This window comes from Pteropus vampyrus, unplaced genomic scaffold (genome assembly GCF_000151845.1).
Source record: "Pteropus vampyrus isolate Shadow unplaced genomic scaffold, Pvam_2.0 Scaffold288, whole genome shotgun sequence".
NCBI lineage: Eukaryota > Metazoa > Chordata > Mammalia > Chiroptera > Pteropodidae > Pteropus > Pteropus vampyrus.
In genome coordinates, this window is record NW_011889069.1 from 2,809,326 (window position 1) to 2,833,497 (window position 24,172).

General features: G+C 36.2%; 1 protein-coding gene across 11 annotated transcripts in view; it reads right to left on the bottom strand.

Annotated features, from left to right (window-relative positions):
* OPCML (opioid binding protein/cell adhesion molecule like) overlaps positions 1–24,172 on the bottom strand; it is a 495,048-nt gene that overhangs the window by 452,469 nt on the left and 18,407 nt on the right. Inside the window, exon 1 of one of the 11 annotated variants that reach the window (XM_023521049.1) lies at positions 14,684–14,700. The exons of the other annotated variants lie outside the window; for them this stretch is intronic. The gene's annotated coding sequence lies outside the window, so the exon portion shown is untranslated. Of the gene's footprint in view, positions 1–14,683; positions 14,701–24,172 lie in introns of those variants that run through there. 11 annotated transcript variants of the gene reach the window in all.

Sequence of the window (24,172 nt, forward strand, 5' to 3'; positions counted from 1 at the left end):
ACACAGTTCTTTTGCAATATGATTCCTACATGTTTTTTTTTCAGTCCTATCCTCTATTACTCTCTATAACCAGTAAAAGCTATTTTTTATCCTCTTGTCATTCCATGGGTTTTTCATCCTGTATTCATTTCCTTATGCCATTACCTTCCCTTGGAATGCTTTTCTTTCTACTTTGTTCTTGGCCTTCTTCAAGAAATTCAACTTCTTGTAAATGTGATTTCATCTATGTGACCTCCTCAAATGACATATTCCTTTGACTTTGCCCCAACTCTGGTGGAATTAACCACTTGCTCATCCACATTTCCAGTTGCTCTTTGCACATTTCTCTGTTATACCAGCAGCATGCCGCAGTCTAGTTAGCAGTTTATGTGAATCCTCCCCATTAAACTGTGACATCCGTGTGTGTAGACAGATGCCTTGTTTCATCTGCCTTAGTTGTCCCATATCTAGCATATCTGCTGACTCATGGTACACAGTTAAAAGATAGTGAATGAATCAATGAACCAGTGAAAAAAAGTTTGAATAAATGAGTTTCAAAAATATAGCGCTCCTAGAAGCTATTTGATAGGAAACTTTATGCTTGTCTCTTGAAATCTTTTGTGGTCAGAAGCCTGGTACCAGTATTAGCTCTTTCCAAAAAGGAGCTGCTGATTACCATAATCAACAGTGGTATACACTTCTAGGAGACAAAAAGAACAACCAGAAGAGTGAAAGCAAGAGGACTCGTAAAAAGAGAATGGTGACCTGTCTATCAAGTGTAGCCTGCCTAGTAACAAGGAGATTGACGTTAGGGTCATGATGTTACTAGAAATTAAAATGAAAGAAATCAAGAAAAATAAAATCTCATACACACACACACACACACACACACACACACACAATCTGAAAGCCACAGGCCCTATATTTGGGTTTCCCTTGCCTCTAATTAATTATTTAACTACATTATTTAAACAAACGACAACAAAAAAACAACTTAGTGTTTATGAACTCTTAAGTTTTGTTCTTGCCCTAAAAGTCTATGTTTTTTTTTTTTTATTTTTATTCTTCAATTAGAGTTGACATTCGATATCATTCTATATTAGTTTTAGGTATATAGCATAGTGGTTAGATTTCTGTATAATTTATAAAATGATCCCCCAATCAATCTAGTACCCATCTGGCACTCTACATAGTCACCATAACATTGTGAACTATATTCCCCAGGCTGTACTTTACATCCCCATGAATATTTTGTAACTACCAATTTATGCTTCTTAATTCCTTCACCTTTTTCAACCAGCCCCCCAACCTCCCCTCCTATCTGGCAATCACCAGTCTGTTCTCCATATCTATGAGTCTGTTTTCATCTTGTTTGTTCATTTATTTTGTTCCTAAGATTCCACTAAAAGTCTACGCTCATAAGCCCTTTTGCAAGATTTTCCTGTCAGCCTTCTAAACTTCTCAATAAGAGCTTTTGTGCTTGTTCAGTTTATGTAGCCTAAGTTGTCTCAAAAGACAAAGTGTGCTCACTCTTCCTTGTGTGACCGCAGTCCCACCAATTCTCACCAGCCAGTTTGTTTCCTTCACTATAAACACAGAAACAAGATGCTACTTGTTTTGAAAGATTTAACTAATCTATTTATATACAACCAAATTGCATTTTTCAAGTGTACTACTAAATGTACTAAATGAAGACAGAGGAGTCTCTTAGACCAGAATCCACCCAGAGACTTTCTGGACATTGCGTTTGGGGATCACAGTTAAGAATAATCAGCCTCAGAACATGAAAGACTTGATGTCCAAAGCCCACTGTTGGAGCCAGCTGGAGGAATCCAAACCATACAAGCTCCCTGCCATATGAATCACAGGTTTCCCAAGCCCTGTCAACCCCAGTTAGAATATCGCTCTGGTGTCACTGCTTAATCTCTTTTCTTCAAAAAGACAAAGACTCCTCAGAGACAGAAATGTCAGTGCAGGACATCCACAGCCACACATGGCCAAGTTGCAGGCAAGGAACACCTTTACCTGTGACCCTCTGGAGTCTGTCCCTGCTACCTAGTGTGAACAGTCACAGGCAGGAAGGTTTATGCTGAAGGGCAAGGCTTTCTACATCTCACACACGTATGCTTTTATAAAACAGACAGTCTAATAGACTGTTAATGATTCCAGATGTAACCCTAGACCTTGTGTTGAGTGTGATAGAAATTTCATGTAGGTCAAAACACTTTTATGTGTTTTTTTAGGTCTAAAAATAGAAATGAAGTTCAGGATTAGTTAAAAACCTAGGAGGAGACATTTCTTATGAAAGAAATGTGTTAGGACAGGAAAGCCTCTGTACCCTATGTTTCAAAAGTTGCTGGGAGAAGGTGGCATATAGGATACAGAACCCAATGAGACATTAAATGATAAGATCACCAACCCCTCCATTGTTGCCATCTGCAGTTTGTTTTACAGAATTTGTAAGAAGCCCTTCTTACTGACCACTAAGTCAGATTTCAATCCTGTGTGGAAGAGTGCACGGTGACCACACAAGGGAAATGCTTTACAGGGTATTTCTTTCAACTGTCAGCCTGTCACATCAGTGTTGACCACTGTCACTGGGAGCAGGAAAGCTTTGGGCCCAAGAAATGCCAAGAAAATGGCAGCTAGTGGGCAGGGCAATTGCCAGCCTTCTCTCGTTAATATATGCGGCTGATGTGGCATTTCTGACAATATTGCTTCTGCCTCACTTGCCATTTAATGTTAAGAGGCTTCTAGAGTCTACTGCATTTAAAGAGTAATGACTGTTTTCAGGGTAAATGCTCTGTTAAATAACCCTGGATTATTGTGTCGTGTTATTACATTTATAAAATGGCATTTCAAAAAATAATAATTGTTTTAGAGTTAATTGATGTTTTTAACCATCACTGTGTGGAGAATTTTTATTCAGCAGACAGGGAGTGAGCAAAGGAGAAAGAGATTTCTATCGAGGGAGTTGCTACTGAAAATAGTAATCACTTTTGCATGTGAAATCCTGGTAGAGAAGGCCCTCCTCCTCCCAGCACTGCTTTCAATAAGCTCTTTTCACTGCAATTAAAGCAGCCACAGGACAAAGGTAAGTCTCAGCCACATTCTCAAATGCAGTCTGTGAGCATTGGGCCTGGCAGTGGTCCAAGGGGGCAGTAGAGGCCTTGGCACAGATTCCCTGGACATTATGCCCCCATGTGGGCAGGCCTGGCCCCTGAGCAGCCTGAAGCAATGGCAGGAACCTGCAGCTCTGCAGAGCAGTGACTCTTCAGATGTGAAGTTAATTACACAGCCGAGAGTCTGTGAATTTCATACTGCTAGAGGCAGAGTGGAATGCAGGGATATTACAGAATAAAACTTGGAAATTCCAAAATTTTCATGTTGAGAGACTATAAACACTGGGTAGGCCTGAGCACACATTGTGTGCTGGGGATGGTACCATCATCTTCCTTTTTACCAAAATTCTTCCATCACTATTCCTCAAGCATGTCTATAAGGGACTAATTACTATGTGAGTGAGAAATTACCTCATCATATGATTTCCTCTGGCTAGTATTTCTGTGACATAGGAATTGGGTATTATTATTGTGACAGCTTTAAATATAAACATATGCATACGCAGAGAAGATAAAGCTCATTTTCACTATGATGGAGCTTAATGGGGAACCAAAATCTTTATATTTGCAGTTCATTGCTGTTATATTATATATTCTATCATATCTTCATCTACCTTCAAGATCTATCATATATACTTTCAAGACTATTGTAGCTGCATGCCAGTAGCTGGATAATGGCAGTAAACAGACAATGACCCAGACTAAATTGGAGGAAAATGGAAGAATGTTGGAAGGTAAAGGTGAAAAGAATGGTAAAGATCATCTAGAGCAAACCCCTTATTTTAAGGATGTGGAGATTAAAACCAATAATGTTAACCAACGATCCAAGATTATACATCTAGATATTAAAGCTTCAACAGGAACTCACACCTTTGACTTCAGAAATTCCACATTTCTCCCTAATACTACTCTATCACTTCTTACAGAAGTCTACATGTAAACAGTACCTTCACTTCTCCCCTCATTCTCAACCATCGCCATTGACAGTGAGCAGGATCAAGCTTGGTGAAAAATTACAAGGGGATTTTGACTACCTCAACAGCTAGAAATCAGTCATTTGAGCAACAAATATGTGTCCCAGTCTCTTGAGCTGCCAAGTAACCAGGAGACGAGGTATCGATACTGTGAAGCAGAATGACCCCACAAATAATCATTACATGGTACAAGAAGGGATGCAATAGAAGGAAGTTAAAATCTTTTAACCATCTTTTAACCTCCTAATCAAACCGCAGTTGGCAAAATGTCCTAACTTTTCACACATTCATCAAGATATCCCAAGGAGTTTTCCTTTGAGTTTTGATAACTATTCTAAGAGTGAGAACATTGACTTCTGTATGCAAAGTCAATCTCAGAGAGTAGTGAGCATCACCTAACAGCAAAGACACCAGATCACGTGACTCTCCAGCCACACAACATTGTATCAGGATCCTTGGCATTATATGCATGACAGTGGAACCCTTCCTTTCTTTCTTCGCACTCCATAGCTGCTTTAAGCACAAGGCCGTCCAAAAGGCAGAGACATGACTCAAAGACTGTTTGCAGAATGTCTTCCCCTTTCTCCATTTAGTGTCTAAAAATAATAAAGTTAGCAGTTTTCTCTGTTTATTTAACCATAATGTATTTTAATTGTTTCTATGCTTGTTAAGAAGGTAAATAGTCTTCTGTTTCATTATAAAAGATCTTAACTTTTAGAATGTACAGAGCTGGAGGTATCTGGTGTATCTTCCTCTGTTTCTCTTCAGGACAGAGCAAATGGAGGAGATAGCATTTAGTCAGCTTGAACAATTGGAACAAATTGAGACACACCAGTTAGATACTGCGTATTAGGCTCTGAAGACCATTAGAACATTTGGAATCTTCATCATTCCTTATGATGTCATGGGATAACATGAGATCTTTTCCCTAGATAGAAGAAACAAAGTCCCCCAAAACTCTAATAAAAAAAAAAGACAAATAAACAGGTAAGACTAAAGGGCCGTAATATTAAAATTCTGACTTATCTTTCATTATAATGGAAGTTACAATGGTAAAATATAAGAAAAATATTAATATAATATAGTAAGCTATGAACTCAGTAGGTGAGCAAGATAGTTTTGATGTGATGCGATGAACTCATTTCCACCTCCTGGTTATGAGATCAGAGAAGCACAATTAGCAATTAACTTCATCATCAATACCATCATCAATGTCATTATTATAAAAAAAAAATGTAATTTACAAAGAATTACAAAGAACAAGTTAAATGAATCTTTGGAAATTAATAATTAACATACTTATAATTTAAAAAAAAAACACTAAATCGATTTTTAAATGTTTTCTCAAACGCAATGGGTTGACAGGATTAGTATTTTCAGACTCTGCCAAGAAAAAAAATTACCTATTCCATCACTCTTTAAATATTATGTTTGAATCATCCAAAATTAAGCGAAGCCAATATGTCTTCATCGTAATCTTATGAAGGATGCTTGTCTCCATAACCTCCCTCCCTTTCTTTTTCAATCTTGCCTCCTCACTCTCCCTTCATCCCTATTCATTTATTTTAATAACTTCCATTGTATATATCATTTCTAAATCTGAACTATAGGAAGCAATTTCTGGGAATGGTGAGGCAGGTGGAGAGAAGCAAAATCAAGAGGAGAAGAGGTTCTGCTGAATTGTATTATGGATATCTATGTAGTTAAGTATCAGAACCAGTATCAGACCAGTTGCTGGCCACAAAATGAACTGGCTTCTCTCTAGTGGTAGATCCAATCTGATTCCCAGGCATGGTGAATCAATCCCTAGGATTGTTTTCAAAACAATTATCTTTTACTTATGCACACCAATGAGTTTATCAAGATTGTCATTATCTATTGCATTAACTTTTTGGAATAACATCCTAACTGGGGATGTTTGCTTTTGTTTTTGACTCTCAGCTCAGCCCACACTACTCCATCTTCCATCTACTGCTGCCAGAATGATATGTTACATGACTTTGCATAAAACCTTTCAGTGACTTCCAATAGAATAATATCCGTGCCACAGCTTCCTTGGGTCTTCTGGAATGAATGAACAAATAGCAAACAATTTTTTACCATATGTTAAGTATATGTCAGAGACTTATATTTGATGCTCTCATATTTATAATCTTAACTGATCTTCAGAATAATCATTTAGAAGAGGTATTGTTGCAGTTAGAGTTGCCTAAAGATACAATTTGGAAAATGTTATATGTAACTTGGAAAATATTTTACTTATTACCATAATCTTTTTTTCTATACCTTCTTTATTATTTAAAAGTGAACCATAAACAAGTTACAAGTTGTCACAACTACATTGATTGAAACTGATACATGGCAACATTATGAGATTTTATGCATTTGTGTTAGCAAAAGTAACTTAAAATCAATGACTTAGAGAGAAATTATTCAGGAAATCTTAATGACTTATTATAGTAAAAACACTTATAAGAGTGCATCCATTAATGGAGGACAATTACGAGAAAGTAAATTTATTATTCAGGAAATCAATTAACTAGTATTTAATTACTTAAAATTATGATCCCTTAGTAAACACTGGTACACTTTGCTTACAAATATCATTTCTGATTATGGTTCATCAGGAAACAAAATGACTAAGTTATGTCATTGAAAGTAATTTGATTCACTTCACATTCCCCTTTTCTGTCTGTCTCTGTGAATTAGTACTGTGAAGAACCAGAAACCCATAGGGACAAAAATAAGGTGAAATTATGGAATTCCCCGTATTTTACAAGGAAGATTTTCAGGCTCAGAGTGGTGATGTGGGCTGCCTAAGGCTGCACGGCTGACTGTAGATGGTCCTGGTGTTACTGAATTGAACTTGAGTTTGCTTCTTAGCAAAAACCCAGATGACGCAGCAAGAATAGTTATCTCATAAAGCGGGATTTATTTGCAGCAAATAGGGAGCCCAGGGGGAATGATTTGAAAAGCTACGGCTTCCCGAATGGAGGAACCTCTGTGCTTTTACCCTATCAAACGAATACATATCCATGATAAAAATTTTTGTCATAGCACGTAAGAGAGTGTGTCGGGTTTACGCAGGAGCGGTAGCAGGGCATGCCTCTTCATGTGTTGCATGTTCAGAAAATGTCATTCAAACTCCTCCCAGAGGCAGGTTAGGATTTTACTATTATAATGAGATCTTGGTCGCCTTAATTTCATAAGGGCTGCCATAACTGGTTTGAGCTGGTTCTTTTCTGGATTTCTTCAGTGGTGTCTGCAGGTGCTTATCTGGAGGCTCTAGCTACTACCTGGGAAATATGCTAACGGAAGATTTTATTTCCTCACTCTGAACGGACGTCATCACTGGAACAAGAATCCCCAAAATCCTGGCTTCTAGAGAAATCCCTTATTTGACGATGTTTCCTTGACAACTCGGAAGACCAAAGGGTGTGCACCTTCTTCCTTTTTCCTTTTTGAAGGTAGTAAAACTCCATAACTGCTTTAGAAAACCATGAGACCCAAGTCATTCTCTAAGCTAAACGAGAAAGAGTGAGTTGCCTGGCTCGCTTAACTATCTCCCCCCTCTTCCCCCTACTTCCACCCTCCCTCTTCTACATTTCACTAGGTATCCTTTTGACTCATTTTCCGCTGTTTTCTGCATTGCTATGGGCATAACATCCTATCAGTGCAGTTAATTACATCCACTTGGACTGTGAAGGACAACTTGATTGTCTCAAAGAGCCAGAGGCCATATAATTCATCTCATTGCTCTCACAAAGCAAGTTCCCAGTTGCCTCTGCTGCAAGCAAGAGAGAGGGATGACCCTTGGAAATGTGTTGGCACCCTCGATCCCTGCCCCAGATCCACAATAGGAATCCTCAATACTTCCACAATGCTAGTGTCCTCCCAGTTTTAAGAAAACATTGTTTTATTAATTCTGAACTTGGTAACACTGCAACGGGGCTAAGTGTGTATGTTTGATTACACATCCTCATTAGTTTTGTAACTTTTCTGAAAAAAAAAATAATGTAGTTGTTTATTTTACTATGCAATATGATTAATTCACTGTGACCATAAGTTTTCTGTTCTAGCATAATATTCATGTAATTGTTTAAATTTACTCAATGCTATACAATTTCTTCCTTTTGTGTGTGGATGAACTGAAATTGAACTTAGTTACCACTATGGCCTCAATGTCTTTATCCCTTTGTCCTTTGAATTTGAGAGCAGGCTGAGAAACCAAAGGCCCTGCAGAGGGGTGAGCTGCTGTCTCAGAAGGCAGGATCCTGACCGGTTCTCAGTCACAGGGATGCTGCCCGCCAGGTTTTACCTCACTCAAGCTCCTTTGAGACCAGGACATCCAACTGAGTGTGGTTTAGCTGATTCCTGTGCAAACCCAGAGCAGCCACTGAGTCATGAACAGAGTGGGAAAAGGGGGTGGGGATCTTTTTGGAAGCGTGACAACAATCCCCCGAGGGGCTGGCTAACCATGGGAGCAATAGAGACTATACATTATTACATGTCACAAGGTCTGTGTGACTCTCAGAGAAGCTTTGCTACAGTTTTAGCTTGAGAAATAGTTATGTTTCTCCCCAGCTACTGATTTATCTTTATGAGACAGACACTGTGGATGATATAACTGGTCGCATCACCCTCTGGGTTCTGACGACCACGTGGTCCTTTGCATCAGCTTTGTTCTAAATTTCTTTTTATATTGCCTTTCTTTCTAAAAAACATTTTTAAATGACATCAATTCAATACATCTAAGAGATCTATATAATAAAGAAGCACACAAAACACGTGGACCTGCCTTTCTCTTACCACTTTGTCATTATTCATTTCCATAGAGGTCCTGCATCTACCCATTTGCAAATATTACATAGTAAATGTGTATACACGTGTATCTGTTTTATAATAGTTACATGAATTATTATATAATTTGCTTTTTTACCTCCCAGTAAGACACACACATTTCTGATGTCCGTATGTGCTTCAATAACCTCATTCTTTGTAACATCTATGAGGCACATCATAGAAATATTGGCAAAACTTCAAGCTATTTGGTTGTTAAGTTTGTGTCTATATTTTTACCCAGCCACCATGCTGCATAGGGCCGAATCATCAGGAGTACCTCTGGAAGATTTTTCTAAATGCCTCCTCCAGAGGCTGGGAGTGGAAGTCAATTTGTATTTAAATTTCTAATTGTTATTGATATCACCGATGGCCTTTTCCAAAAGATTCACACTTATTTTCTCACCAATAGTGTTGAAAAATTACCTTTTCCTTGAATCTTCACTGATACAAACTACTATTTTTATTAGTTTTGGGTTAAGATTTTGTATTTTGTATTTTAATTTGCATTTCCCTGATTACTCATGAGGTTCAGAATCTTTTCACATATATATGCACTATTTTATTTCAAGGAGATGCTGATTCACATCATTATTTTCTGCTGTGCTATTTATCTGTTTTGTTGGTGATTTGTGGTTGTTCTTTATGTAATCCAGCTATTAATGTTATAAATATTGCTAATCTTTTTTTCCCAGTCTACCACTTGTCTTGTAACCTTTTTATGTTTAGATCTTTTGTATTTAATGAGAACAGTTTATCAATATACGTCTTTTCTTTTATTGCTTTTGGGTTTCCTGGTCTATTACAAAATGTCTCCCCACTCTCAAGAATATGTATACATGTACGAGTAAAATTCTTTATTTCTCTGATGCTGTCAGAACTTTTATCTTTTTATTAATGCTCAGCTCTCTGATCCATCTGCCATTTATTTTTTATTGTAGTATGAGATATAGTCTTACCAACATTTAATTTATGATAATTGTCATATCCTTATAAGATCCTTACACTCCTTTGAAAAAGGACACTATGAATAGGTAATTAAAAATCACCTTTACAATGTCATCACTACCAAGAGAAACAGCCTCTTATCAGGGATTTGTGCCCACAAACCCTCCAAAGCCTCTTTTCTCCAGGACTTTAGGTTCCCATGGCTTAGCCAAGCCATGCCAATGTGAAACATCACAACCAGAGTCATGTAGTTATGCGTCTGCTGTTTATGCACTAGCACTCTGGATTTCGGTCACTGAATTCCTCTGTATGGTTGTCGAGACAGAAGAAGGTAAATAAAATTCACATTTCCTAAACTTGAACACGCAATCTAAGTATCCAAGACAATAAACCCTCCAAAAAAAGCAGAAAAAGGATGCACCACAAGACTACGAAAATGTGTTCAAAGTAAGTAGTATACTCTGGGCTTAGAAGCTGAAAGAAAAGAATAGAATGAAGAGGTATGAATTGGTAGAGGAGAAGAGGAAATAGGCTAAGTAAGAATGTCATGAAAGACTGTCCCAGACTGTGTAGAGGGCATTTGAGTAGAGAAAGGGAAGATCGAGGTTCCTCTGCACCTGCCTCTACCTTTAATGTAGAGAACTTGTTGTACTGGGTGGGGTAAAGTGGCTTGCAAGGCAGACAGCGACTACATCCTTCCAGTAAGTGGGAAATCTAACTGTAACTAAGGAGCATTGTTCTTCTCATTCACATTGTAAAATGTAATGTGAGCTCCACATCACAACCCAAGGTTTTTTGCTGACCCTGGACCCTGGAGATTAGCCCCCCAGTGCATAGAGAATGTACCCCTCCCCCCCAGTAATCAACTCCAAGCTACCATAACTAATCCATCATCTTTAGTTAGCCAGGCTGACTCCTGAGCATCGATGTGAAGTTAATTGGACAAATATCTTATGCTGAAGTCCAATTGATTATTAAGACACCATAACGAGGATTTAACATCACAGCATGTACTGGAAACGCTATATTATACCCTAAATGTGCCTGCTCACTCTCAGAAACTGTGTAGAGTCATCAACTGACAATTAGCATTCAATAGCAGCTAAAGCTTATTTTTATCACTGCTGATTTAATAAGGCAGTTATTGTTCTCTCTGTTAATATCTATCGATTAAAGTTTAAGGTTGGGCATCAGGCATATATGCTCTTGGCTAAATATAGGGTAGTTAGCATGTTTCCCTGTTGAGACTGACTTGGCTCTTCTTACTCATTCTATAAAGCAGAGTCTTTTGGAATCCTGAATGACACCCTGGACTGAGAGAGCACTGGCCTAACAGTTGAGGGAGTGTAGAGTAAGGTGATACTTCCTGGGAATTTGGGAAAGAAAATCATAAAACATTGTTCTGAGGTACCTGGTTTCCTCTAAAAAAACTCTAAGTCTAGAAGCTGTGTTTTTGTTTTAGGTTGCCATGGTACCTGGGACTAGGTTAGCCATATTCCTTCCCTGGAGTCTGAATGAAGACCTTACTACTCGGCTCTGGGATTGGTTTAATTTCTTCATTGCAGTAGAACAATGGGTGCACTCAGCAATCTCTTCCACTTTGGGCAAGGTTTTTTTGTAGTGGTGGTGGTGGTGGCGGCAATGGTTAACATAGTCCAAGGGCCTACTCAGATTACTCCAAACTCCTGCACCTTTACTCTGGAGTGAAACAAAGGAGACTGTAAATCCACTGGTTCTTTGTATATAAAACAAGCCTTCAATCTGTGGTACACCATGATTTCTGGGAGAAGCTCTTCTGCCTCCATGCCCATCCCTGTGAGGCATGGACGTTTCTGTTGTTGCTGTTTCAATATGTTTTCCTGTCTTATGAGGGTTAGTTTTATGCCACTGGTCTTGAAAATAATCAAGCAAAGTAAAAGATTACAATATAATTTTTAATTCGCTAATTTAAGTAAATAAAAACTTATTTTACCTTTCTTATAATGTTATTTTTAACAATCACTTTTTAAAATGGTTTGCATCACTTTTTAAAAAGTATTCTGTTTATTGAGGTAAACATCTAAAAAGTAAAGTGTATAAAGGGCACTGATCTTAAGAGTACAGCTCAATGATTTTTAACACATTCACTTGTGTAACAACACAGATCAAAATATAGAGCATCCCTGCTATGCTAAAAGTTTTCCTCATGCCAGTTTTTAAGTATTAACCCTCAAAACTCCTTTTACCACCACCTGAAGGAACTATACTGACTTCTGCCATCATTGGTTTGTTATGCCTGTTTTTGAGTTTCATAAAGTTGGATTCATACAGTGTATACACTTTGGTGTCTGAAAACACTACTTTATAAAAGTAAAAATGAGTATATCAAAGTCAGGGATTTTTTTTAAATTTCTTTTTAGGTCAGTTAATCTACTTTGCAACACTCTAATTATCAAATCCTGGTTTTTGACATCTTTAGCTAAAGTTTTTGGTCTTTCTTAAATTCCTGAGACCCTAGACATTCTTTATTATGACTCTGCAATCACCACCAATGTTAGAAGTGGATTCATATGAGAACATTTAAATCACAAAGGCTAAAGAAATATTTATTGAACATTTGCCTTCTCAACTTAAACTTGCCAACATATAGTGTTACAGATTTAAAAATGTAATTTTTGTCAATCTTATTAAACAGAAAAATTTGAAGGAGGAAATTATGACAATGACATCTGAAATTGACTGGTGTCTTGTTTTGGGATATTTTTATATATCTTTCAGTTAACTGCAGGGGTAAAAAAATCAGGCTGGATTAGTCCTAAGAACTAACTGTGGATTATGGTAAGATATACAATAAATAGAACTTGATATACATGAAAGGTGATGATTTTCAGTACATCAGAGTCAATGTAGTTGGCATCAGAGAAAACCATCAAATCCAGAAATAGGCAATGTCAGAGACTGTGAGCAGAAAGGTAGTAATCTGGGCCTTAAGCCTTGCAAGGCTTGGGTCTTTAATAAGAGACTAGCAAGAGAAAAGAAGTGCCTCAGCTTTGGAAAGATTGATTTACCAGGCAGGCGACCAGGACAGAGACTAACAAAAAAAGAACATATTCAAAGACATTGGTTCTCAAAGTACGGTCCTAGGACAAGTAGCACCAGTGTCACCAGGAAACTTGTAAGAAATTCCTCTCCTCAGCCCTCCTGAATCAGAAACTCTGGGTTAAAGCCCAGAAATCTGTTCTAACAAACCCTCTGGATGATTCCAATACTGGTTAAAGTTTGAGAATGTGTGAGACAAGAGGTAAGAATAGAGTGCTATGTACAGCCTGCTTCTCAGGAGATAGTGAACAATGTCAGAGATGGGCTATAATTATGAAACAGTGCAGAGCCCCAGTGCAATATGCTACAACACCCTAAGTCTCTCCAATGTAAGGGCTGGTCCTAGGCAAGAAGACACTGCTCAGACAGAATCGACAGAATCACATAGAGCCTGACAGCACAAATGCACCTTAACAAAAGACATGGAGACTTACTTTAACGTGTTGAACTGATTGCTTCTATCTTCCAGTACCTCAATATTGTGAGATTTTAAAAGGTGGAGCTTATGCTTATTCATCACCCACAGCAACTAACAAAATGCTTGAACCACGATAGGAGGTCGAAAAGTGTTTGTGGAATAGATGAGAGAGGGAATAAGTGAGTGAAAGAATGGTTAAGTAAAAAAGAAGTTAAAAGCACAGCATATGTATTGTACAAATCCATGTACATGAAATGTCCAGAATGGGCAAATTCATTGAGGCAGAATAGAGATTGGTGGTTGCCAGGGGCAAGGCAGAAATGGGGAGTGACTGCTAATCGACACGAGGTTTCTTTGTGGGGGATGAAATGTTCTCAAATTAGACGGTGGTGATGGTCGCACAGCTTTGCAAATATACTGAAAACGACTGAATTGTATACTTTTAAAGGGTGAATTTTATGGTATGTGAATTATATCTCAATAAAAATAATTACATTTTTTTTAAAAGCTGAATGTGTGAATGTCAAGCAAGGTATTTGAGAATAAGCATTTCTTAAGCCAAAATACATTGAGAGTCTCATACAATGAAACTTACCAAGACAAAATGAGAGCAGTCTGATCACTGCCCTACCTGCCCCTGCATGCAGGTTTCATTATACCAATACATCAATGGCAACCAGGCCCCTAGGAGGTTTGTAGCAAGCTGAACCAGATGTATTATTGTTTCTAAGATAATGTTTCCAAAATGGTTATCCTGCTAGCAGCAGAGGAAAGCATATAAGCACAGTATCAGGAGAAATAGGCTCTAGAACCCACCTCTCACTCAGGCTCTTTATCTGTAAACTGAAGAAAATAGTAACTGTCAAACCACTCCCCCAGGAGTTTTGTGAAGATTAATGAAGGTAACTCCTGGGGAAATGCTTTGTTAATTCTAAAACATAAAGAATCGAAGTTGTTGTTTGTAGGAGACAGACAAAAAGAGCATCACCTAAGAAGTATGCTGTACTTTGCTGAGCTCTCTGAGATCACAGGACTGGAGGAGGAGGAGGAAAGTCTCTCTAGGCCCACTCCAAAGTGAGTGTGCAGTCAGAGTCCTGAGTGCAGACAGACAGCCGCGCCCAGGGCCAGAGCTCCTCAGCCAGCTTCCTGGGCCTTCCCGGGATAGAGTCCTTTTATGAGCCCTCTTTACCACCTATTTCTTTTTGTGCTACTGCCAAAATACCACCATTAATCTTTCGCACTCCCTGAAGGCAAAACACGGGTAATTGGATTTATCTGGTTTTAGAATTTGTTAGGTTCCGTTACAAAATAAATAAATAACTGACCTCAAAAGAGAGGGGAGCTTCTCAGCCCTGTGCTGTCATGTCACCGGCCCGCGCCTGCAGGAGCCTGGCACAGCCTGTCCTCATTAATCTCAGCTATCTTTTCCCAGCACCTTTTCCTTCCTGTCTTCTAGCTAGTTTCTTGGTTCACCCTGAATTGATTTAAGAAGTTTTACTACTCTGAACCAACCAGCTCTAGAAGCTTCCCACTGTGTATTATTTTCCCTAAGGTTTTCTGGTTTTCTTCTCACCATGACTCGGTTGTCGTGCTCTCTCTCTCCACCGTTTTTTTTCTTTCTCCTGTGTCCTTCCTTCTACAGTGCCTGTATTTTTTTTTTCCCTCCCTGATTGTAGTGTGTGGGGCTGTTTAAAACTTCATCAGCCTTGATTCTTTCTGTTTCTTATCCCATTTCTTTTTAGTTTTTGTTTCCTAAACAAGTATTGATTCAGAAATCATGGATGACCATATAAAGAAAGCAAGCCTCATCAAGGTTTGACTATCACAGTAAGCAGACACACATTTTTCAGTTTATCCCTTCAATCCACATATGCTAAATTCTGTAGAGATCCCCTATTGAGAGATCTGCCCAAGCCACATCTACCATTCTCTGAGAATTCTGCCCACCTCCACCTTCCCTCCAGCCACATCTGTAAACAACATTTATGTCTCAGGGGCCTGTGTATACTATGATCTGCCAAACCAACAGCAACTGCTCATCAGTACCTTGCTGATGGAGACTGCCTTCCACTATAATGGCTGAAAATGCCAGACACCACTTTCCCAGCCCATTTTTCCAATTAAGGCCTGAACATATAAATGCAATCCTGGTCAATGATACCACAAGGAATTCTGCTAGGAAGGAGCGTCTGAAAAATTTTTTCGAGAGAGATACCACAAGCCTTTCATGACTACTTTTAGATTGTATTCTATGACAATGTGACGCACTTTAGCTCAGCACTTTAGCTCAGCACTTTAGCTCATGGAAACCAACCCTGAAATTAGCTCCCTCTAGCATCTTTATTAAGTGAGATTATAAATATTACCATTATTTATATCACTTTTAGTGTTATGTTTTATTGCTTGGAGCTAAAAGCATCCTGATACTTTTTTTTTTTTTCTTCTTCTGACCATGGCTGGATTACACTGATAGAAACTAAACCCAAGCTGGGAAGGTTAGATTTTATCTGTATATTTGGAAATGAGAAAAGAGATGCTAGACAATCTGTGGAGACTACCTTGAACTGAGAAACTGGGAATTCAGGAAATGCAGAATGGCCATCTTATTCCTTATGGAAACAGAGGCTGATGGGTAAAGGTACAAAGAAATCAGACATTCAGGAAAAGTAAGACTAAAAGACCATGTGACCATGTGGAAAGAGGCAGATAACAAAGTGTCTGCCTAGTTCCACTCTTTTCAGAGCCAAAATTCTCCACTCCTCTTGGGTTCCCTGGTCCTTATAACACAGACTACTTGTTCGTTTAAATAGTTGAGTGGAGAAGTCCTAGCCACAGCAATTAGATAAGAAAAAGAAATACAAGGCATGTAAATTGGAAGGAAAAAAGTAAAATTGTCATTATTTGCAGATGACATGAACTATATATGTAGAACCCTGAAGATTCCACCAAATAACTGCTACAACTGATAAATGAATTCAGTAAAGTAACAGAATACAAAATTAATATTTATAAATTGGTTGCATTTTTATATACCAACAATGAACTATCAGAATGGTAAATTAAGAAAATTCCATTTATAATCACATCAAAAAATAAAATATTTAGAAATAAATTTAACCAAAGAGGTTAAAGATTTGTACTCAGAAAATTATAAGTCACTGAAGAAAAAAAATTGTAGAAGATATAAAAAAATGGAAGCATATACTGTGCTCGTGGATAGGAAGAATTAACATCATGAAAATGTCCATATTACCCCAAGCAATCTATAGATTTAATTCAATCCCTATTAAAATACCAATGGCATTTTTCACAGAACTAGAACAAATAATCCTAAAACATATATGGAGCCATAAAAAAACCCAAATAGCCAGAACAATCATGAGGAAGAAGAATAGTGTTGGACGTATCATGCTACCTGATATCAAACTATATTACAAGTCTATAGTAATCAAAACAGCATGGTACCAGCATAAAAACAGAAATATAAATTAATGGAAAAGAATAGAGACCCCAGAAATAAACCCAAGCCTATATGGTCATTTAATCTATGACAAAGGAAGCAAGAATATACAATGGGATAAAGAGAGTTTATTTAATAAATAGTGTTGACAAAACTGAACAGAAACATGCAAAAAAAAAAATGAAACTAGACCATCTTCTCACCCACATATACAAGAATGAACTCAAAATGAATTAAAGACCTAAATGTAAGACCTGAAACCATAAAACTCCTAAAAGAAAACATAGGCAGTAAATTCTCTGACATTGCTCTTAGTTATATGTACACATATCTCCTCAGCAAACAAAATAAAAAATAAACAAGTGGGACTACACCAAACTAAAAAGTTTTTGCATAGCAAAAGAAACCATTAACAAAACAGAAAAGCAATCTACTGATTGGGAGAAGATATTCACCAATGATACATCCAATAAGAGGTTAATATCCAACATTTATAAAGAATCCATATAACTTAAAACCAAAAACAAACAAATAATCCAATTAAAAAATGAAGAAGATCCTAATAGACATGTCTCCAAATAGGACATGCAGATAGCAAACAGACATAAAAAGATGCTCAATGTCATTAATCATCAGAGAAATGCAGAATGACTATCAATAAATCAACAAACAAGTGTTGGTGAAGATATGGGAAAAAGGAAACCCTTGTACATTGTTGGTGAGACTGCAAATTGGTGCAGCCACTATAAAAAATTATATGAAGTTTCCAAGAAAAAAAATTAAAAATATAACTACCTTATGACTCAGCAATTCCACTCCTGGGTATTGATTTGAAGAAATCCAAAACACTAATTCAAAAAGATATATTCATCCCTATGTTCATGCAGTGTAATTTATAAAAGCCAAGATTTGAAAGCAACCATCTATTGATAGATGACTGGATAAAGAAGTAGTGGTACATGTATACAACGGAATATTACTCAGCCGTAAAAGAGAATGAAATGTTACCATTTGCGCAACATAGATAGACTTAGAGGGTATTACGCTAACTAAGTCAGACAGAGAAGGATACATACCATATGATTTCGCTTACATGTAGAATTGAAATAACAAAATATATGAATAAACAAAACAGAAACAGACTAATAGAGAACAAACTGATGATTGACATATGGAAGAAAGGTTAGGAGGCTGAGTGAAAAAGGTGAAGATGATGAAGTACAAATCAGTAGGTACAAAATAGTCACAGAAATGTAAAGTACGGCACAGGAAATATAGCCAATAATATTTTAATTACTATGTTTGATGTCAGATGGGTACTAAACTTATTGGGGAAATCACTTTGTAAATTACATAAATGTCTAACTACTATTCTGTACACCTAAAATTAAATAATATTGAATGTCAACTGTAATTAGTAAATTAAAAAAATAAAAATAATAAAAATTAATCTGAGTGGGATTTTGTAAGATTTAACAAAAAGACCAAGAAAAAAATACATTGTACTCAGAAATATAGATACAGAGATAAATGAGATATTTTCCCTATGTTCTAGGAACTCAAGTCCTGCGACTGAGAAACACATGTAAATACTCTTGGGAAAATTGACAGATATGTCACAGTTAGCAGTATAGAAGTGATGGGAGAATGAAAAGAGCTACAGTTTATTCCCACTATATGTTCTACAGGAAACACTAGAAGGTCAAATGTAATATTTAAAGAATGGTACCTAGAACTAGTTTTGGTTGCATGAGAATCAGAATCTTGGGTATATATCTCAGTATTCCTAATTCTGTATGTCTGTGGCTAGGCATAGAAATCTGTATTCTGAAACAATCTTCCTAGGTCACTATGATGGCCAATCAGGCTTGGAAAACTTGGAAATCATTGATATAAAGGATACCAAGGAAAATCAGAAAAGATTAACAGGTGAAGCAACATTTGAGAGAGGCCTGAAAGATAAATAAGACATGACATGTATACAAAGAGGTTAGAAAATAACTTTTCAGGAAGAGAATGAGCAAATTGCAAATCACTACACAAATAAAAGTTGCTTATGTTCATCATTATTGCCACCATTGTTATGATCACAAATATATATAAATATCTGATTGTACCTACTTGTACAATCGAGAAGGAGATGAGGACAAAGAGATAGATGCAATCTACCTGCCTCTTGTCAAGCAGACAGTGCTAATATGCATCGTTTACAGAGCATCTCAGGAGGTACTTTAGATAAGTAAATTGAAATAATATTCTTGCCTTCAAGAAACAAACATCCCAGAATAAAAAAAAAAAAAAGTGAGTGAGTGTGTGTGTGGGGAAAGAGACAGAGAGAGAGAGAGAGAATGAACAAATAATTTGATCACCAAAGAGCCAGCTATAACTATAAATACTGGTGAATGGAGGGAGGTGCAGAATGATCAGAGCAATGTGAGTTAAACCAAGCTTCCCATGAGCTCTTGTTCATGATTCAACTCTCTAAAGACCTATTTTTAATATTTTTTATAAGTCAGGTCAACTGAAGACAAATAACCCCAATTTTTGTTTGTTTGGAAACTTTTGTATCTAGGTCAGTGATCCTTTTCTTTCAAAACTTTAAATATTTCATTCCACTCTCTTTTTGCTTGGATGGTTTCTAAAGAGAAGTCTGATCTCATTCTTATCCTTGTTCCTCTACAAATAATCCCCCTCTTTCTGACCCCTTTCAGGAATTTTTTTTCTTCTAAATTTCCTTAATTTTAATGTCATATGCCTAGGTAAAGAATGTTTTGTTTTGGTTTTTTTTTTTTTGTTTTTTTGGAATTTTGTGTGTGTATGCATTTACTTTCTTGGTGTCTCATGAACTTCCTAGATTTGCAGTTTGATGCCTCACATTCATCTTGAAAAATTCTGTCATTATTGTTTCAAATATTTTTCAAATATTTCTTCTATTCCTTTCTCTAACTTCTGGTACTCCCATTACATATATGTTATACCTTTTGTAATTGTCATAGTTATTGAACATTAACTTCCTGGGTTTTTTTCAGACTTCTTTTCTTTTCTTTTCCAGTCTGGGAAGTTTCTATTGACATGTCTTCAAGCTTACTGACTCTTTCCTCTTCAATGTCCAGTCTACTAATGAACCCATCTATCAAAAGCATTCTTTATTTCTGCAACAATTTTTATAGCATTCCTTTTTAAATTCTATCTTAGAATTTCTGTTTCTCTGCTTACATTACCCATATGTTCTTGCATGTTGTCCATTTTTTCCATTAGAGTTCTTAACATATTAATTATAGTAATTTAAAATTTCTGGTTGGATAATTCTAACATCCCAGCCATGACTGAGTCTGATTCTGATGCTTTGTCTTTCACTTTAAGCTGTGTTTCTGGCATTTGACTAGAGGGGTTGTGTTTGGGTATTCTCTTTCTGATACATGAAAAACTGGTGTGTTGGAGTTGGGTATTTCCCTTCCCCAATATAGTAAGGCTCTTGAAAAATAGTTTCCAGTGAAGACAGGCTTCTGCTAAGGAGAATAGAATGCTCTGGGTGTATATCAAAATGGTTACCCTCCTACTGCCAGTTCTCCTATTTTCACCCTGAGGACCCATTGTAGCTCCCGGAGGTAAACTCACAAAAGTGTGAGGGCCCCACCATGGCTCTGTTTCTTGGAGATAGTTTTCAAATTAGTCCACACTCAGTCTCCATAAATCAGTCAATTAATTGCCCTTTAACTGTTCCTATAAGAACCTGACTAGAGTGATGGCTTCTGTTCAGAATAAACACTGATTCTCTGTACCCGCTTCTCTAGTTTTCAGGGTGGCAGTTTATCCTGTGGACTCAATTCTCTGATGTATTGTAAGGTTTCTACTCAAATTCCAAGCATCAAATGAGTAATTCCAGTAGTGAGAATATAGCCAACTGTCTTTCTCAATTCATTTACTTTATTATTCTTCAGAGCACCCATCACTGTATAATGTTATATTGTTTTAATGAGTTTATCATGTTTAATATTTGCCTTTCTGCTCTTGAATATAAGATCTATGATGTCAGAAGCTTGATCTCTTTTCTTCGTGTCAACCTAGCTCCTATGTCACTGCCTGGAAAATAGTACATGACATATAGTGTTTAATAGATATTTGTTGAATAAATTATAGGATAACATGTCAATCACTCATGGTCTATGAGAAGACAGATGAATGGCCAATGTAAAAAAAAACACATGAAAAGACATCTAATATTATTAATCCTCATGAAAATGCAAATTAAAATTTGCAACGATATACTACTTTATACATTCACGAAAATCGCTAATATTAAAATTTAAAAAGTTGAGTCAGTGGAGCAGCTGGAGCTCTTAGACATTCCTGGTGGGAATATAATTTGATATAATAACTTGAGGAAACAGTCTGGATATTTCCTTAAAAGCTAAAGCTACACTATGACTCAATCATTTTATTCCTAAGTATTTCTTAAGGGGGGAAAAAATTCCTCAAAGATGTATACTGAAATCTTAATTGTATCTTTATTCATAGAAGCCAAAAATTAGAAATAAATATAGTGTATATGTACAATGGGATACTTTTGAGCAATCAAAAGGAATGAGCTATAAGAAATAATATGCATAAATATCAAATACATTATGCTAAAGGAAATAAATCAAATATAAAAGAGCATTGTGTGATATAGTATTATTCTATTTATATGGAATTTTAAAACAGACAAAACTAATCAATGGTGTCAGAAATGAGATCGATGTATCCCTAGACTAATGGAAGGAAATAATAAAGATGGATCAATGAAATAGAGAATAGGAATTAAAAAACAATAGAGAGAATCAAGAAAACCAAGAATCAGTTCTTTGAAAATAATAACAAAAGTAAAAAATCTTTAGCTAGACTAAGGAAAAAAAAAAAAAAGGACTCAAATAGCTAAAATTAAAAATGAAAGGGACATGAAAAACAATTTTACAGAAATTAGAAGGATTATAACAGAGTACTGTGAAGAATTGTATGTCAATAAATTAGATAAACTAGATGAAATTTACAAATTCCTAAAAACACACAACCTACAAAACTGAATCATGACGAAATAGAAAATCTGAACAGAGGTTTAACTAATAAGGAAATTAAATCAGCAATCAAAAATCTCCTAACAAAGAAAAGCTCAAGACCAGATGATTTCACTAGTAGAGTCTACCAAGCACTTAAAGAAGTATTAACAACAGTCCTTCTCAAACTCTTCCAAAAAATCTTTGAGGAGGAAACACTTTCAAACTCATTCTGAGAGGTCAGAATTATCCCAATATCGAAGTCAAACAAAGACACTACAAGACAAGAAAACTGTTTACGATATCCTTTATGACCATTGATGTAAAAATTCTCAACAATTTACAGCAAACTGAACTCAACAGGATATTCAAAGATTACATACCATGAAAAAATGAAATTTATTTCTGGAATGTAAAGATAGTTCAACACAAGTCAATCAATATAATATATCATATTAGCAGAATGAAAAAAAGTCATCTAATTGATGAAGAGAAAACATTTGACAAAATTAAATATGCTTACATGATAATAACACTCAACAAACTTAAAATTCAATAAAACTACATCAGCATAATTAAGGTCAAACATGAAATACCCAAAGCTAACATTATACTCAATGAATATTCTCCTCTAATAGCAAGAACAAGGCAAGGATGCCTGCTTTCATTGCTTCTATTCAACATAGTACTGAAAATTCTAGACGGAGCAATTACACGAGAAAAAGCTCTCAAAGAAATCCAAACTGGAAAAGAATTGCAGGTGACATAAACTGATATGCAAGAAATCCTAAAAATTCCACAAATCGATTGTTAGAACTAATAAATAAATTAAGCAAAGTTACAGAATACAAAATTAACACATAAAAATCAGTTATATTTCTATGCACTAACAAAGGCAACTCAAAAAAGAAATTGAGAAAACAATTCTATATATAGTAACATTAAAAACAAATACCTAGTAATTAACTTAAGCAAGGTGGTGAAAGATCTGTACACTGAAAACTATGAAATTTTGCTGTAGGAAATTGAAAAAGACAAAAATTAATGGAAAGCCATCTGTGTTTATAGATTGTAAGACTTAATATTGTTAAGATGTCAGTACTACTTAAAGTGAACCATACAATCAAGACGATCTCTATTAACACTCCAAAGATTTTTTCTGCAGAAATAGAAAACGCCATCTTAAATTTGATATGAAATCTCAAGTATTCTTGAGTAGCTATAACAATTTTGAAAAAGAACAGAGTTGAAGGCCTTACATATCCTAATTTCAAAATCTACTACAAAGTTATAGTAATCAAAACAGTGTGGTAGTGATAATGAAGACAGACACATAGAACAATGCAATAAAATGGAGAACCCAGAAACAAACCCTTGCATATCTGTTCAAAGAATTTTCAGCATAGGTGTGAAGAATAGTCAGTGGAGAAAAAAATAGTCTTTTCAACAAATGGTGCTGGGAAAACTGCATATCCACAAGCAAAATTAATTAATTAATTAATTGATTAATAGAGTTGTATCTTTACCTTATACCATATATAAAAAGTAACTGAAAATGGACCTAAGAACTAAACATAAAAGCTAAAATTATAAAACTTTAAAAAAAAAAATACAAGAAATCTTCAAGACTGGATTTGGCAGTGATTTCTTGCCTATGACATCAAAAGCATAAGCTGCAAAAGAGAAAAAATAAATAAACTAGACTACCTCAATATTAAAATCTTTTGTGTACCAACTATCAACAGAGTGAAAAGGTAATCCATAAATGAGAGAAAATATGAAAATTGTATATTAATAAAGGACTAATATCCAGAATATGTAAAAAGTTTCTACAACTCAACAACAAATAACTAGCAACTTATTAAAAAATGGGCAATTAACTTGATTAGGCACTTCTCTAACAAATATATATAAATGGTCAAAAATCACATCAACATCACTAATCATTAGGAAAATGGAAATTAAAACTACAATGTACCACTTCACAGCCGTTAAAATGGCTATTATCAAAAAAAAAAGAGGGAGAGTGACATTAGCATCATGGTGATATGAGAAAACCTTCAGGTCTCTCCCCTTGAAGTCACAATAAGTTGCACTGCCAAAATTCAACAAAGGATTTCCTCCTCAACACACAAACATGTCTAAGAGATCTGCACATTGAGATATCCAAGGATGTACATACCGGCACAAACAGGGGATACTGCACAAGGGGAAGGGCTGAGACAGAAACCACGGTCTGGCACTCAGCATGGCCCAAGCAGATGTGACAGCAGTGAAGGGTCAGGGTGCAACCCCACTAGGCTGACTTGAAGTGTGGAGAC